At 50.9% G+C, this 15,385-nt stretch overlaps 7 non-coding genes across 7 annotated transcripts; all 7 read right to left on the bottom strand.

The window, feature by feature from the left end:
• Nucleotides 1–515: 515 nt before the first annotated feature.
• LOC135001211 (5S ribosomal RNA) lies at nucleotides 516–634 on the bottom strand. Its single transcript, XR_010202741.1, has one exon. It is a non-coding gene; the product is annotated as a 5S ribosomal RNA (ribosomal RNA).
• A 2,315-nt stretch (nucleotides 635–2,949) lies between these two features.
• On the bottom strand, nucleotides 2,950–3,068 carry LOC135001206 (5S ribosomal RNA). The gene has a single exon (XR_010202737.1). It is a non-coding gene; the product is annotated as a 5S ribosomal RNA (ribosomal RNA).
• Nucleotides 3,069–5,387: 2,319 nt separating this feature from the next.
• On the bottom strand, nucleotides 5,388–5,506 carry LOC135001205 (5S ribosomal RNA). Its single transcript, XR_010202736.1, has one exon. It is a non-coding gene; the product is annotated as a 5S ribosomal RNA (ribosomal RNA).
• Nucleotides 5,507–7,797: 2,291 nt separating this feature from the next.
• LOC135001215 (5S ribosomal RNA) lies at nucleotides 7,798–7,916 on the bottom strand. The gene has a single exon (XR_010202745.1). It is a non-coding gene; the product is annotated as a 5S ribosomal RNA (ribosomal RNA).
• A 2,295-nt stretch (nucleotides 7,917–10,211) lies between these two features.
• LOC135001214 (5S ribosomal RNA) lies at nucleotides 10,212–10,330 on the bottom strand. Its single transcript, XR_010202744.1, has one exon. It is a non-coding gene; the product is annotated as a 5S ribosomal RNA (ribosomal RNA).
• A 2,295-nt stretch (nucleotides 10,331–12,625) lies between these two features.
• Nucleotides 12,626–12,744, bottom strand: LOC135001213 (5S ribosomal RNA). Its single transcript, XR_010202743.1, has one exon. It is a non-coding gene; the product is annotated as a 5S ribosomal RNA (ribosomal RNA).
• Nucleotides 12,745–15,039: 2,295 nt separating this feature from the next.
• On the bottom strand, nucleotides 15,040–15,158 carry LOC135001212 (5S ribosomal RNA). Its single transcript, XR_010202742.1, has one exon. It is a non-coding gene; the product is annotated as a 5S ribosomal RNA (ribosomal RNA).
• Nucleotides 15,159–15,385: the final 227 nt, after the last annotated feature.

Below are 15,385 nucleotides of genomic sequence, written 5' to 3'. Positions count from 1 at the left end.
CTGCATCCAGTTCCCGTGTCTGCTGCATGTCCGGGTACTGAATAAAAAGTGCATACATGCAGGATTCACAATGACGTTGGTTATGGTCCAGATGTTTAGGACTGACCTGATATCTGGATGATAAGGTGCCCAGAAATGCAGTGGACTGGGTTTGAGGGCAGACACTTTGCCAGTGTGTGAGGTGGCCGTATAACCTGTGTGCCAGGTGACGCCTTTAGCGCACTGTCTGTTGCAGCAGGAAATTTGGGCGCAGCATCGCTGTGATTTCACTGTGTCGGTGACACTAGGTGGGATGTACGGCGCTGCTAACGTAGTGGTGTATGCATTATCCTGATGAGTATGGGGCTGCCGCCGAGTGGTAAACGGTTCGGGTTTTCTGCATGAACATAGAGGAATGAAAGAAAGAAAGAAAGAAAGAAAGAAAGAAAGAAAGCAAAAAGTTTAATTTGAAAAAATGAAGAAGAAAAAGAAGCTGACAAGAGCGACCCCTGCTGGTTGCAGCCTAGAAAAGCAAAAGCCTACAGCACCTGGTATTCCCAGGCGGTCTCCCATCCAAGTACTAACCAGGCCTGACCCTGCTTAGCTTCTGAGATCAGACGAGATCGGGCGTGTTCAGGGTGGTGTGGCCGTAGGCAGAGACAAGGCTCTCACTTGCTCCTTTTCTACTTGTCACCAGCAGCCTGGATCCACCTCCCCAGCCCAGCTGCACGTTGCTTGTTACTCAGCTCCAGACTCTGCCTGCATCACAGCACAAGGCTCCCTCTCTCTTCCCCTATCATCCGGCCACATCTTACTGCTGCTGCTGCAGCCTCTGGAACCTTCCTCATACTTGCCTACCTGACCCGGCCTCTCCATGAGGGAGAAAATGCTCTGTTCCTGGACTTTCCTGGTAATGTATGATTGCCATCACCTGTGGTGAGCTAGTTAATTGATAAGAAAGGTGTTTCACCAAAGGTTACCAGGAAAGTCCAGGAACAGAGCATTTTCTCCCTCATGGAGAGGGTCAGGTAGGCAAGTATGACCTAAGTTCCTATACCCCCTGTATTCCTCCTTATTGCCCCACAATCCTACTGTCACACCCTGGCCTCCGTCTCGCATTCCCGTTACTACGCAGCAGCGTCTCAGACCCTTTCTTATATCTTTACAGATGGCCTCGCCCCTAGCGCCTTACAGCAGCAAGGCCATCACACTAGGGTGGGTAGGTGCGCAGCTTTCCCTGCAGCCTGCCCTCTCCCAGGCCCTTAGCAGCTAAGTGCTTTGTTTCTGGCCTCATTACTTGGGCAGTGGCTGGCGTGGGCCACGTCTGCCACAGAATGGGAAGGGCTACGGAAAGCCTTCTTCAGGACAGCGCTGGTCTCCTTGGTGACTGGGAATGGCGGTTGAAGGCTTGGGCTGCTTTGCACAGAGTCCAGGCCATGGGTGGAGGATTGCTGGGAGCCAGGAACACATTGTGGACTCAGGCAGCTGTCTGGAATTAGCAGTGGCTTGGCACAAGGATTCCTGTGCACCTCAGGACGGTGCTGCTACTGCTGGAACCTTGCAGACGTGGGCCCACACCAGGCATTGGGGCCTAGAGAAGATGGCCTCCTGTGATCCCCTGCTGAGGCTGTGAGGTATTACTTACACACCTGTCCCACCCACAAGTAATATGCTACTTTCCCAAAAGATCACTTTACAGGTGATTATTCTGATGACAGCCATTTTGTGGCCAGTGAGAGCCTCCTCTAATTTGGCCATTTTAAAAGAGGGGCCCAGAGTTGATTTCCAAATAAAAGGGAGCAGTTGGAGGGGCGACAGTTGTAGCTGCTGAGAGAGGAGCGCCGGGAGACGCCATCCAGCAGTGTGACGCAGATAAGCAGCTGACAGGAAAAATTCCAAGCAGACTGGCTGAGACTTATGGTTCCACGCGGAAGTGAGAGCTATACTTACCTTTTGGAGGAGAAGTAGCATGCGGACTCAGCATAGTACATTGGTGAAATGACACCATTTATATGTTCACACTCATCCATTGTTGGGAAACAGACATAGGGGGACTATGTACTAAGCCTTAAAGCATAGATCTGCAAACTCGGTCCTTATTACCCCCACACAGTGCATGTTTTGCAGGTAACCCAGCAGGTGCACAGGTGGATTAATTACTCACAGACACATTTGAAAAGGTCCGCAGGCGGAGTTCATTATTTCACTTGTGATTCTGTGAGGAGACCTGCAAAACATGCACTGTGTGGGGGTAATGAGGACCGAGTTTGCAGACCTATGCCTTAAAGAGAGATAAAGTGGCCAGAGGTAAAGTAACAGCCAATCAGCTCCTAACTGCCAGGTTACAGGCTGTGTTTGAATAATGACAGTTAGGAGCTGGTTGGCTGGTTCTTTACCTCCATCCACTTTATCTCTCTCCGAGGCTTAGTACATATTGCACTGCATCCAGTTCCCGTGTCTGCTGCATGTCCGGGTACTGAATAAAAAGTGCATACATGCAGGATTCACTATGACGTTGGTTAGGGTCCAGATGTTTAGGACTGACCTGATATCTGGATGATAAGGTGCCCAGCAATGCAGTGGACTGGGTTTGAGGGCAGACAATTTGCCAGTGTGTGAGGTGGCCGTATAACCTGTGTGCCAGGTGACGCCTTTAGCGCACTGTCTGTTGCAGCAGGAAATTTGGGCGCAGCATCGCTGTGATTTCACTGTGTCGGTGACACTAGGTGGGATGTACGGCGCTGCTAACGTAGTGGTGTATGCATTATCCTGATGAGTATGGGGCTGCCGCCGAGTGGTAAACGGTTCGGGTTTTCTGCATGAACATAGAGGAATGAAAGAAAGAAAGAAAGAAAGAAAGAAAGAAAGAAAGAAAGAAAGAAAGAAAGCAAAAAGTTTAATTTGAAAAAATGAAGAAGAAAAAGAAGCTGACAAGAGCGACCCCTGCTGGTTGCAGCCTAGAAAAGCAAAAGCCTACAGCACCTGGTATTCCCAGGCGGTCTCCCATCCAAGTACTAACCAGGCCTGACCCTGCTTAGCTTCCGAGATCAGACGAGATCGGGCGTGTTCAGGGTGGTGTGGCCGTAGGCAGAGACAAGGCTCTCACTTGCTCCTTTTCTACTTGTCACCAGCAGCCTGGATCCACCTCCCCAGCCCAGCTGCACGTTGCTTGTTACTCAGCTCCAGACTCTGCCTGCATCACAGCACAAGGCTCCCTCTCTCTTCCCCTATCATCCGGCCACATCTTACTGCTGCTGCTGCAGCCTCTGGAACCTTCCTCATACTTGCCTACCTGACCCGGCCTCTCCATGAGGGAGAAAATGCTCTGTTCCTGGACTTTCCTGGTAATGTATGATTGCCATCACCTGTGGTGAGCTAGTTAATTGATAAGAAAGGTGTTTCACCAAAGGTTACCAGGAAAGTCCAGGAACAGAGCATTTTCTCCCTCATGGAGAGGGTCAGGTAGGCAAGTATGACCTAAGTTCCTATACCCCCTGTATTCCTCCTTATTGCCCCACAATCCTACTGTCACACCCTGGCCTCCGTCTGGCATTCCTGTTACTACGCAGCAGCGTCTCAGACCCTTTCTTATATCTTTACAGATGGCCTCGCCCCTAGCGCCTTACAGCAGCAAGGCCATCACACTAGGGTGGGTAGGTGGGCAGCTTTCCCTGCAGCCTGCCCTCTCCCAGGCCCTTAGCAGCTAAGTGCTTTGTTTCTGGCCTCATTACTTGGGCAGTGGCTGGCGTGGGCCACGTCTGCCACAGAATGGGAAGGGCTACGGAAAGCCTTCTTCAGGACAGCGCTGGTCTCCTTGGTGACTGGGAATGGCGGTTGAAGGCTTGGGCTGCTTTGCACAGAGTCCAGGCCATGGGTGGAGGATTGCTGGGAGCCAGGAACACATTGTGGACTCAGGCAGCTGTCTGGAATTAGCAGTGGCTTGGCACAAGGATTCCTGTGCACCTCAGGACGGTGCTGCTACTGCTGGAACCTTGCAGACGTGGGCCCACACCAGGCATTGGGGCCTAGAGAAGATGGCCTCCTGTGATCCCCTGCTGAGGCTGTGAGGTATTACTTACACACCTGTCCCACCCACAAGTAATATGCTACTTTCCCAAAAGATCACTTTACAGGTGATTATTCTGATGACAGCCATTTTGTGGCCAGTGAGAGCCTCCTCTAATTTGGCCATTTTAAAAGAGGGGCCCAGAGTTGATTTCCAAATAAAAGGGAGCAGTTGGAGGGGCGACAGTTGTAGCTGCTGAGAGAGGAGCGCCGGGAGACGCCATCCAGCAGTGTGACGCAGATAAGCAGCTGACAGGAAAAATTCCAAGCAGACTGGCTGAGACTTGTGGTTCCATGCGGAAGTGAGAGCTATACTTACCTTTTGGAGGAGAAGTAGCATGCGGACTCAGCATAGTACATTGGTGAAATGACACCATTTATATGTTCACACTCATCCATTGTTGGGAAACAGACATAGGGGGACTATGTACTAAGCCTTAAAGCATAGATCTGCAAACTCGGTCCTTATTACCCCCACACAGTGCATGTTTTGCAGGTAACCCAGCAGGTGCACAGGTGGATTAATTACTCACAGACACATTTGAAAAGGTCCGCAGGCGGAGTTCATTATTTCACTTGTGATTCTGTGAGGAGACCTGCAAAACATGCACTGTGTGGGGGTAATGAGGACCGAGTTTGCAGACCTATGCCTTAAAGAGAGATAAAGTGGCCAGAGGTAAAGTAACAGCCAATCAGCTCCTAACTGCCAGGTTACAGGCTGTGTTTGAATAATGACAGTTAGGAGCTGGTTGGCTGGTTCTTTACCTCCATCCACTTTATCTCTCTCCGAGGCTTAGTACATATTGCACTGCATCCAGTTCCCGTGTCTGCTGCATGTCCGGGTACTGAATAAAAAGTGCATACATGCAGGATTCACTATGACGTTGGTTAGGGTCCAGATGTTTAGGACTGACCTGATATCTGGATGATAAGGTGCCCAGCAATGCAGTGGACTGGGTTTGAGGGCAGACAATTTGCCAGTGTGTGAGGTGGCCGTATAACCTGTGTGCCAGGTGACGCCTTTAGCGCACTGTCTGTTGCAGCAGGAAATTTGGGCGCAGCATCGCTGTGATTTCACTGTGTCGGTGACACTAGGTGGGATGTACGGCGCTGCTAACGTAGTGGTGTATGCATTATCCTGATGAGTATGGGGCTGCCGCCGAGTGGTAAACGGTTCGGGTTTTCTGCATGAACATAGAGGAATGAAAGAAAGAAAGAAAGAAAGAAAGAAAGAAAGAAAGAAAGAAAGAAAGAAAGAAAGCAAAAAGTTTAATTTGAAAAAATGAAGAAGAAAAAGAAGCTGACAAGAGCGACCCCTGCTGGTTGCAGCCTAGAAAAGCAAAAGCCTACAGCACCTGGTATTCCCAGGCGGTCTCCCATCCAAGTACTAACCAGGCCTGACCCTGCTTAGCTTCCGAGATCAGACGAGATCGGGCGTGTTCAGGGTGGTGTGGCCGTAGGCAGAGACAAGGCTCTCACTTGCTCCTTTTCTACTTGTCACCAGCAGCCTGGATCCACCTCCCCAGCCCAGCTGCACGTTGCTTGTTACTCAGCTCCAGACTCTGCCTGCATCACAGCACAAGGCTCCCTCTCTCTTCCCCTATCATCCGGCCACATCTTACTGCTGCTGCTGCAGCCTCTGGAACCTTCCTCATACTTGCCTACCTGACCCGGCCTCTCCATGAGGGAGAAAATGCTCTGTTCCTGGACTTTCCTGGTAATGTATGATTGCCATCACCTGTGGTGAGCTAGTTAATTGATAAGAAAGGTGTTTCACCAAAGGTTACCAGGAAAGTCCAGGAACAGAGCATTTTCTCCCTCATGGAGAGGGTCAGGTAGGCAAGTATGACCTAAGTTCCTATACCCCCTGTATTCCTCCTTATTGCCCCACAATCCTACTGTCACACCCTGGCCTCCGTCTGGCATTCCTGTTACTACGCAGCAGCGTCTCAGACCCTTTCTTATATCTTTACAGATGGCCTCGCCCCTAGCGCCTTACAGCAGCAAGGCCATCACACTAGGGTGGGTAGGTGGGCAGCTTTCCCTGCAGCCTGCCCTCTCCCAGGCCCTTAGCAGCTAAGTGCTTTGTTTCTGGCCTCATTACTTGGGCAGTGGCTGGCGTGGGCCACGTCTGCCACAGAATGGGAAGGGCTACGGAAAGCCTTCTTCAGGACAGCGCTGGTCTCCTTGGTGACTGGGAATGGCGGTTGAAGGCTTGGGCTGCTTTGCACAGAGTCCAGGCCATGGGTGGAGGATTGCTGGGAGCCAGGAACACATTGTGGACTCAGGCAGCTGTCTGGAATTAGCAGTGGCTTGGCACAAGGATTCCTGTGCACCTCAGGACGGTGCTGCTACTGCTGGAACCTTGCAGACGTGGGCCCACACCAGGCATTGGGGCCTAGAGAAGATGGCCTCCTGTGATCCCCTGCTGAGGCTGTGAGGTATTACTTACACACCTGTCCCACCCACAAGTAATATGCTACTTTCCCAAAAGATCACTTTACAGGTGATTATTCTGATGACAGCCATTTTGTGGCCAGTGAGAGCCTCCTCTAATTTGGCCATTTTAAAAGAGGGGCCCAGAGTTGATTTCCAAATAAAAGGGAGCAGTTGGAGGGGCGACAGTTGTAGCTGCTGAGAGAGGAGCGCCGGGAGACGCCATCCAGCAGTGTGACGCAGATAAGCAGCTGACAGGAAAAATTCCAAGCAGACTGGCTGAGACTTGTGGTTCCATGCGGAAGTGAGAGCTATACTTACCTTTTGGAGGAGAAGTAGCATGCGGACTCAGCATAGTACATTGGTGAAATGACACCATTTATATGTTCACACTCATCCATTGTTGGGAAACAGACATAGGGGGACTATGTACTAAGCCTTAAAGCATAGATCTGCAAACTCGGTCCTTATTACCCCCACACAGTGCATGTTTTGCAGGTAACCCAGCAGGTGCACAGGTGGATTAATTACTCACAGACACATTTGAAAAGGTCCGCAGGCGGAGTTCATTATTTCACTTGTGATTCTGTGAGGAGACCTGCAAAACATGCACTGTGTGGGGGTAATGAGGACCGAGTTTGCAGACCTATGCCTTAAAGAGAGATAAAGTGGCCAGAGGTAAAGTAACAGCCAATCAGCTCCTAACTGCCAGGTTACAGGCTGTGTTTGAATAATGACAGTTAGGAGCTGGTTGGCTGGTTCTTTACCTCCATCCACTTTATCTCTCTCCGAGGCTTAGTACATATTGCACTGCATCCAGTTCCCGTGTCTGCTGCATGTCCGGGTACTGAATAAAAAGTGCATACATGCAGGATTCACTATGACGTTGGTTAGGGTCCAGATGTTTAGGACTGACCTGATATCTGGATGATAAGGTGCCCAGCAATGCAGTGGACTGGGTTTGAGGGCAGACAATTTGCCAGTGTGTGAGGTGGCCGTATAACCTGTGTGCCAGGTGACGCCTTTAGCGCACTGTCTGTTGCAGCAGGAAATTTGGGCGCAGCATCGCTGTGATTTCACTGTGTCGGTGACACTAGGTGGGATGTACGGCGCTGCTAACGTAGTGGTGTATGCATTATCCTGATGAGTATGGGGCTGCCGCCGAGTGGTAAACGGTTCGGGTTTTCTGCATGAACATAGAGGAATGAAAGAAAGAAAGAAAGAAAGAAAGAAAGCAAAAAGTTTAATTTGAAAAAATGAAGAAGAAAAAGAAGCTGACAAGAGCGACCCCTGCTGGTTGCAGCCTAGAAAAGCAAAAGCCTACAGCACCTGGTATTCCCAGGCGGTCTCCCATCCAAGTACTAACCAGGCCTGACCCTGCTTAGCTTCCGAGATCAGACGAGATCGGGCGTGTTCAGGGTGGTGTGGCCGTAGGCAGAGACAAGGCTCTCACTTGCTCCTTTTCTACTTGTCACCAGCAGCCTGGATCCACCTCCCCAGCCCAGCTGCACGTTGCTTGTTACTCAGCTCCAGACTCTGCCTGCATCACAGCACAAGGCTCCCTCTCTCTTCCCCTATCATCCGGCCACATCTTACTGCTGCTGCTGCAGCCTCTGGAACCTTCCTCATACTTGCCTACCTGACCCGGCCTCTCCATGAGGGAGAAAATGCTCTGTTCCTGGACTTTCCTGGTAATGTATGATTGCCATCACCTGTGGTGAGCTAGTTAATTGATAAGAAAGGTGTTTCACCAAAGGTTACCAGGAAAGTCCAGGAACAGAGCATTTTCTCCCTCATGGAGAGGGTCAGGTAGGCAAGTATGACCTAAGTTCCTATACCCCCTGTATTCCTCCTTATTGCCCCACAATCCTACTGTCACACCCTGGCCTCCGTCTGGCATTCCTGTTACTACGCAGCAGCGTCTCAGACCCTTTCTTATATCTTTACAGATGGCCTCGCCCCTAGCGCCTTACAGCAGCAAGGCCATCACACTAGGGTGGGTAGGTGCGCAGCTTTCCCTGCAGCCTGCCCTCTCCCAGGCCCTTAGCAGCTAAGTGCTTTGTTTCTGGCCTCATTACTTGGGCAGTGGCTGGCGTGGGCCACGTCTGCCACAGAATGGGAAGGGCTACGGAAAGCCTTCTTCAGGACAGCGCTGGTCTCCTTGGTGACTGGGAATGGCGGTTGAAGGCTTGGGCTGCTTTGCACAGAGTCCAGGCCATGGGTGGAGGATTGCTGGGAGCCAGGAACACATTGTGGACTCAGGCAGCTGTCTGGAATTAGCAGTGGCTTGGCACAAGGATTCCTGTGCACCTCAGGACGGTGCTGCTACTGCTGGAACCTTGCAGACGTGGGCCCACACCAGGCATTGGGGCCTAGAGAAGATGGCCTCCTGTGATCCCCTGCTGAGGCTGTGAGGTATTACTTACACACCTGTCCCACCCACAAGTAATATGCTACTTTCCCAAAAGATCACTTTACAGGTGATTATTCTGATGACAGCCATTTTGTGGCCAGTGAGAGCCTCCTCTAATTTGGCCATTTTAAAAGAGGGGCCCAGAGTTGATTTCCAAATAAAAGGGAGCAGTTGGAGGGGCGACAGTTGTAGCTGCTGAGAGAGGAGCGCCGGGAGACGCCATCCAGCAGTGTGACGCAGATAAGCAGCTGACAGGAAGAATTCCAAGCAGACTGGCTGAGACTTATGGTTCCACGCGGAAGTGAGAGCTATACTTACCTTTTGGAGGAGAAGTAGCATGCGGACTCAGCATAGTACATTGGTGAAATGACACCATTTATATGTTCACACTCATCCATTGTTGGGAAACAGACATAGGGGGACTATGTACTAAGCCTTAAAGCATAGATCTGCAAACTCGGTCCTTATTACCCCCACACACACAGTGCATGTTTTGCAGGTAACCCAGCAGGTGCACAGGTGGATTAATTACTCACAGACACATTTGAAAAGGTCCGCAGGCGGAGTTCATTATTTCACTTGTGATTCTGTGAGGAGACCTGCAAAACATGCACTGTGTGGGGGTAATGAGGACCGAGTTTGCAGACCTATGCCTTAAAGAGAGATAAAGTGGCCAGAGGTAAAGTAACAGCCAATCAGCTCCTAACTGCCAGGTTACAGGCTGTGTTTGAATAATGACAGTTAGGAGCTGGTTGGCTGGTTCTTTACCTCCATCCACTTTATCTCTCTCCGAGGCTTAGTACATATTGCACTGCATCCAGTTCCCGTGTCTGCTGCATGTCCGGGTACTGAATAAAAAGTGCATACATGCAGGATTCACTATGACGTTGGTTAGGGTCCAGATGTTTAGGACTGACCTGATATCTGGATGATAAGGTGCCCAGCAATGCAGTGGACTGGGTTTGAGGGCAGACAATTTGCCAGTGTGTGAGGTGGCCGTATAACCTGTGTGCCAGGTGACGCCTTTAGCGCACTGTCTGTTGCAGCAGGAAATTTGGGCGCAGCATCGCTGTGATTTCACTGTGTCGGTGACACTAGGTGGGATGTACGGCGCTGCTAACGTAGTGGTGTATGCATTATCCTGATGAGTATGGGGCTGCCGCCGAGTGGTAAACGGTTCGGGTTTTCTGCATGAACATAGAGGAATGAAAGAAAGAAAGAAAGAAAGAAAGAAAGCAAAAAGTTTAATTTGAAAAAATGAAGAAGAAAAAGAAGCTGACAAGAGCGACCCCTGCTGGTTGCAGCCTAGAAAAGCAAAAGCCTACAGCACCTGGTATTCCCAGGCGGTCTCCCATCCAAGTACTAACCAGGCCTGACCCTGCTTAGCTTCCGAGATCAGACGAGATCGGGCGTGTTCAGGGTGGTGTGGCCGTAGGCAGAGACAAGGCTCTCACTTGCTCCTTTTCTACTTGTCACCAGCAGCCTGGATCCACCTCCCCAGCCCAGCTGCACGTTGCTTGTTACTCAGCTCCAGACTCTGCCTGCATCACAGCACAAGGCTCCCTCTCTCTTCCCCTATCATCCGGCCACATCTTACTGCTGCTGCTGCAGCCTCTGGAACCTTCCTCATACTTGCCTACCTGACCCGGCCTCTCCATGAGGGAGAAAATGCTCTGTTCCTGGACTTTCCTGGTAATGTATGATTGCCATCACCTGTGGTGAGCTAGTTAATTGATAAGAAAGGTGTTTCACCAAAGGTTACCAGGAAAGTCCAGGAACAGAGCATTTTCTCCCTCATGGAGAGGGTCAGGTAGGCAAGTATGACCTAAGTTCCTATACCCCCTGTATTCCTCCTTATTGCCCCACAATCCTACTGTCACACCCTGGCCTCCGTCTGGCATTCCTGTTACTACGCAGCAGCGTCTCAGACCCTTTCTTATATCTTTACAGATGGCCTCGCCCCTAGCGCCTTACAGCAGCAAGGCCATCACACTAGGGTGGGTAGGTGCGCAGCTTTCCCTGCAGCCTGCCCTCTCCCAGGCCCTTAGCAGCTAAGTGCTTTGTTTCTGGCCTCATTACTTGGGCAGTGGCTGGCGTGGGCCACGTCTGCCACAGAATGGGAAGGGCTACGGAAAGCCTTCTTCAGGACAGCGCTGGTCTCCTTGGTGACTGGGAATGGCGGTTGAAGGCTTGGGCTGCTTTGCACAGAGTCCAGGCCATGGGTGGAGGATTGCTGGGAGCCAGGAACACATTGTGGACTCAGGCAGCTGTCTGGAATTAGCAGTGGCTTGGCACAAGGATTCCTGTGCACCTCAGGACGGTGCTGCTACTGCTGGAACCTTGCAGACGTGGGCCCACACCAGGCATTGGGGCCTAGAGAAGATGGCCTCCTGTGATCCCCTGCTGAGGCTGTGAGGTATTACTTACACACCTGTCCCACCCACAAGTAATATGCTACTTTCCCAAAAGATCACTTTACAGGTGATTATTCTGATGACAGCCATTTTGTGGCCAGTGAGAGCCTCCTCTAATTTGGCCATTTTAAAAGAGGGGCCCAGAGTTGATTTCCAAATAAAAGGGAGCAGTTGGAGGGGCGACAGTTGTAGCTGCTGAGAGAGGAGCGCCGGGAGACGCCATCCAGCAGTGTGACGCAGATAAGCAGCTGACAGGAAGAATTCCAAGCAGACTGGCTGAGACTTATGGTTCCACGCGGAAGTGAGAGCTATACTTACCTTTTGGAGGAGAAGTAGCATGCGGACTCAGCATAGTACATTGGTGAAATGACACCATTTATATGTTCACACTCATCCATTGTTGGGAAACAGACATAGGGGGACTATGTACTAAGCCTTAAAGCATAGATCTGCAAACTCGGTCCTTATTACCCCCACACACACAGTGCATGTTTTGCAGGTAACCCAGCAGGTGCACAGGTGGATTAATTACTCACAGACACATTTGAAAAGGTCCGCAGGCGGAGTTCATTATTTCACTTGTGATTCTGTGAGGAGACCTGCAAAACATGCACTGTGTGGGGGTAATGAGGACCGAGTTTGCAGACCTATGCCTTAAAGAGAGATAAAGTGGCCAGAGGTAAAGTAACAGCCAATCAGCTCCTAACTGCCATGTTACAGGCTGTGTTTGAATAATGACAGTTAGGAGCTGGTTGGCTGGTTCTTTACCTCCATCCACTTTATCTCTCTCCGAGGCTTAGTACATATTGCACTGCATCCAGTTCCCGTGTCTGCTGCATGTCCGGGTACTGAATAAAAAGTGCATACATGCAGGATTCACTATGACGTTGGTTAGGGTCCAGATGTTTAGGACTGACCTGATATCTGGATGATAAGGTGCCCAGCAATGCAGTGGACTGGGTTTGAGGGCAGACACTTTGCCAGTGTGTGAGGTGGCCGTATAACCTGTGTGCCAGGTGACGCCTTTAGCGCACTGTCTGTTGCAGCAGGAAATTTGGGCGCAGCATCGCTGTGATTTCACTGTGTCGGTGACACTAGGTGGGATGTACGGCGCTGCTAACGTAGTGGTGTATGCATTATCCTGATGAGTATGGGGCTGCCGCCGAGTGGTAAACGGTTCGGGTTTTCTGCATGAACATAGAGGAATGAAAGAAAGAAAGAAAGAAAGAAAGAAAGCAAAAAGTTTAATTTGAAAAAATGAAGAAGAAAAAGAAGCTGACAAGAGCGACCCCTGCTGGTTGCAGCCTAGAAAAGCAAAAGCCTACAGCACCTGGTATTCCCAGGCGGTCTCCCATCCAAGTACTAACCAGGCCTGACCCTGCTTAGCTTCCGAGATCAGACGAGATCGGGCGTGTTCAGGGTGGTGTGGCCGTAGGCAGAGACAAGGCTCTCACTTGCTCCTTTTCTACTTGTCACCAGCAGCCTGGATCCACCTCCCCAGCCCAGCTGCACGTTGCTTGTTACTCAGCTCCAGACTCTGCCTGCATCACAGCACAAGGCTCCCTCTCTCTTCCCCTATCATCCGGCCACATCTTACTGCTGCTGCTGCAGCCTCTGGAACCTTCCTCATACTTGCCTACCTGACCCGGCCTCTCCATGAGGGAGAAAATGCTCTGTTCCTGGACTTTCCTGGTAATGTATGATTGCCATCACCTGTGGTGAGCTAGTTAATTGATAAGAAAGGTGTTTCACCAAAGGTTACCAGGAAAGTCCAGGAACAGAGCATTTTCTCCCTCATGGAGAGGGTCAGGTAGGCAAGTATGACCTAAGTTCCTATACCCCCTGTATTCCTCCTTATTGCCCCACAATCCTACTGTCACACCCTGGCCTCCGTCTGGCATTCCTGTTACTACGCAGCAGCGTCTCAGACCCTTTCTTATATCTTTACAGATGGCCTCGCCCCTAGCGCCTTACAGCAGCAAGGCCATCACACTAGGGTGGGTAGGTGGGCAGCTTTCCCTGCAGCCTGCCCTCTCCCAGGCCCTTAGCAGCTAAGTGCTTTGTTTCTGGCCTCATTACTTGGGCAGTGGCTGGCGTGGGCCACGTCTGCCACAGAATGGGAAGGGCTACGGAAAGCCTTCTTCAGGACAGCGCTGGTCTCCTTGGTGACTGGGAATGGCGGTTGAAGGCTTGGGCTGCTTTGCACAGAGTCCAGGCCATGGGTGGAGGATTGCTGGGAGCCAGGAACACATTGTGGACTCAGGCAGCTGTCTGGAATTAGCAGTGGCTTGGCACAAGGATTCCTGTGCACCTCAGGACGGTGCTGCTACTGCTGGAACCTTGCAGACGTGGGCCCACACCAGGCATTGGGGCCTAGAGAAGATGGCCTCCTGTGATCCCCTGCTGAGGCTGTGAGGTATTACTTACACACCTGTCCCACCCACAAGTAATATGCTACTTTCCCAAAAGATCACTTTACAGGTGATTATTCTGATGACAGCCATTTTGTGGCCAGTGAGAGCCTCCTCTAATTTGGCCATTTTAAAAGAGGGGCCCAGAGTTGATTTCCAAATAAAAGGGAGCAGTTGGAGGGGCGACAGTTGTAGCTGCTGAGAGAGGAGCGCCGGGAGACGCCATCCAGCAGTGTGACGCAGATAAGCAGCTGACAGGAAGAATTCCAAGCAGACTGGCTGAGACTTATGGTTCCACGCGGAAGTGAGAGCTATACTTACCTTTTGGAGGAGAAGTAGCATGCGGACTCAGCATAGTACATTGGTGAAATGACACCATTTATATGTTCACACTCATCCATTGTTGGGAAACAGACATAGGGGGACTATGTACTAAGCCTTAAAGCATAGATCTGCAAACTCGGTCCTTATTACCCCCACACACACAGTGCATGTTTTGCAGGTAACCCAGCAGGTGCACAGGTGGATTAATTACTCACAGACACATTTGAAAAGGTCCGCAGGCGGAGTTCATTATTTCACTTGTGATTCTGTGAGGAGACCTGCAAAACATGCACTGTGTGGGGGTAATGAGGACCGAGTTTGCAGACCTATGCCTTAAAGAGAGATAAAGTGGCCAGAGGTAAAGTAACAGCCAATCAGCTCCTAACTGCCATGTTACAGGCTGTGTTTGAATAATGACAGTTAGGAGCTGGTTGGCTGGTTCTTTACCTCCATCCACTTTATCTCTCTCCGAGGCTTAGTACATATTGCACTGCATCCAGTTCCCGTGTCTGCTGCATGTCCGGGTACTGAATAAAAAGTGCATACATGCAGGATTCACTATGACGTTGGTTAGGGTCCAGATGTTTAGGACTGACCTGATATCTGGATGATAAGGTGCCCAGCAATGCAGTGGACTGGGTTTGAGGGCAGACACTTTGCCAGTGTGTGAGGTGGCCGTATAACCTGTGTGCCAGGTGACGCCTTTAGCGCACTGTCTGTTGCAGCAGGAAATTTGGGCGCAGCATCGCTGTGATTTCACTGTGTCGGTGACACTAGGTGGGATGTACGGCGCTGCTAACGTAGTGGTGTATGCATTATCCTGATGAGTATGGGGCTGCCGCCGAGTGGTAAACGGTTCGGGTTTTCTGCATGAACATAGAGGAATGAAAGAAAGAAAGAAAGAAAGAAAGAAAGCAAAAAGTTTAATTTGAAAAAATGAAGAAGAAAAAGAAGCTGACAAGAGCGACCCCTGCTGGTTGCAGCCTAGAAAAGCAAAAGCCTACAGCACCTGGTATTCCCAGGCGGTCTCCCATCCAAGTACTAACCAGGCCTGACCCTGCTTAGCTTCCGAGATCAGACGAGATCGGGCGTGTTCAGGGTGGTGTGGCCGTAGGCAGAGACAAGGCTCTCACTTGCTCCTTTTCTACTTGTCACCAGCAGCCTGGATCCACCTCCCCAGCCCAGCTGCACGTTGCTTGTTACTCAGCTCCAGACTCTGCCTGCATCACAGCACAAGGCTCCCTCTCTCTTCCCCTATCATCCGGCCACATCTTACTGCTGCTGCTGCAGCCTCTGGAACCTTCCTCATACTTGCCTACCTGACCCGGCCTCTCCATGAGGGA

Source organism: Pseudophryne corroboree, unplaced genomic scaffold (genome assembly GCF_028390025.1).
Source record: "Pseudophryne corroboree isolate aPseCor3 unplaced genomic scaffold, aPseCor3.hap2 scaffold_1623, whole genome shotgun sequence".
NCBI lineage: Eukaryota > Metazoa > Chordata > Amphibia > Anura > Myobatrachidae > Pseudophryne > Pseudophryne corroboree.
Note: the sequence above shows the minus strand (reverse complement) of the source record. Positions and strands in the feature narration are given on the sequence as shown.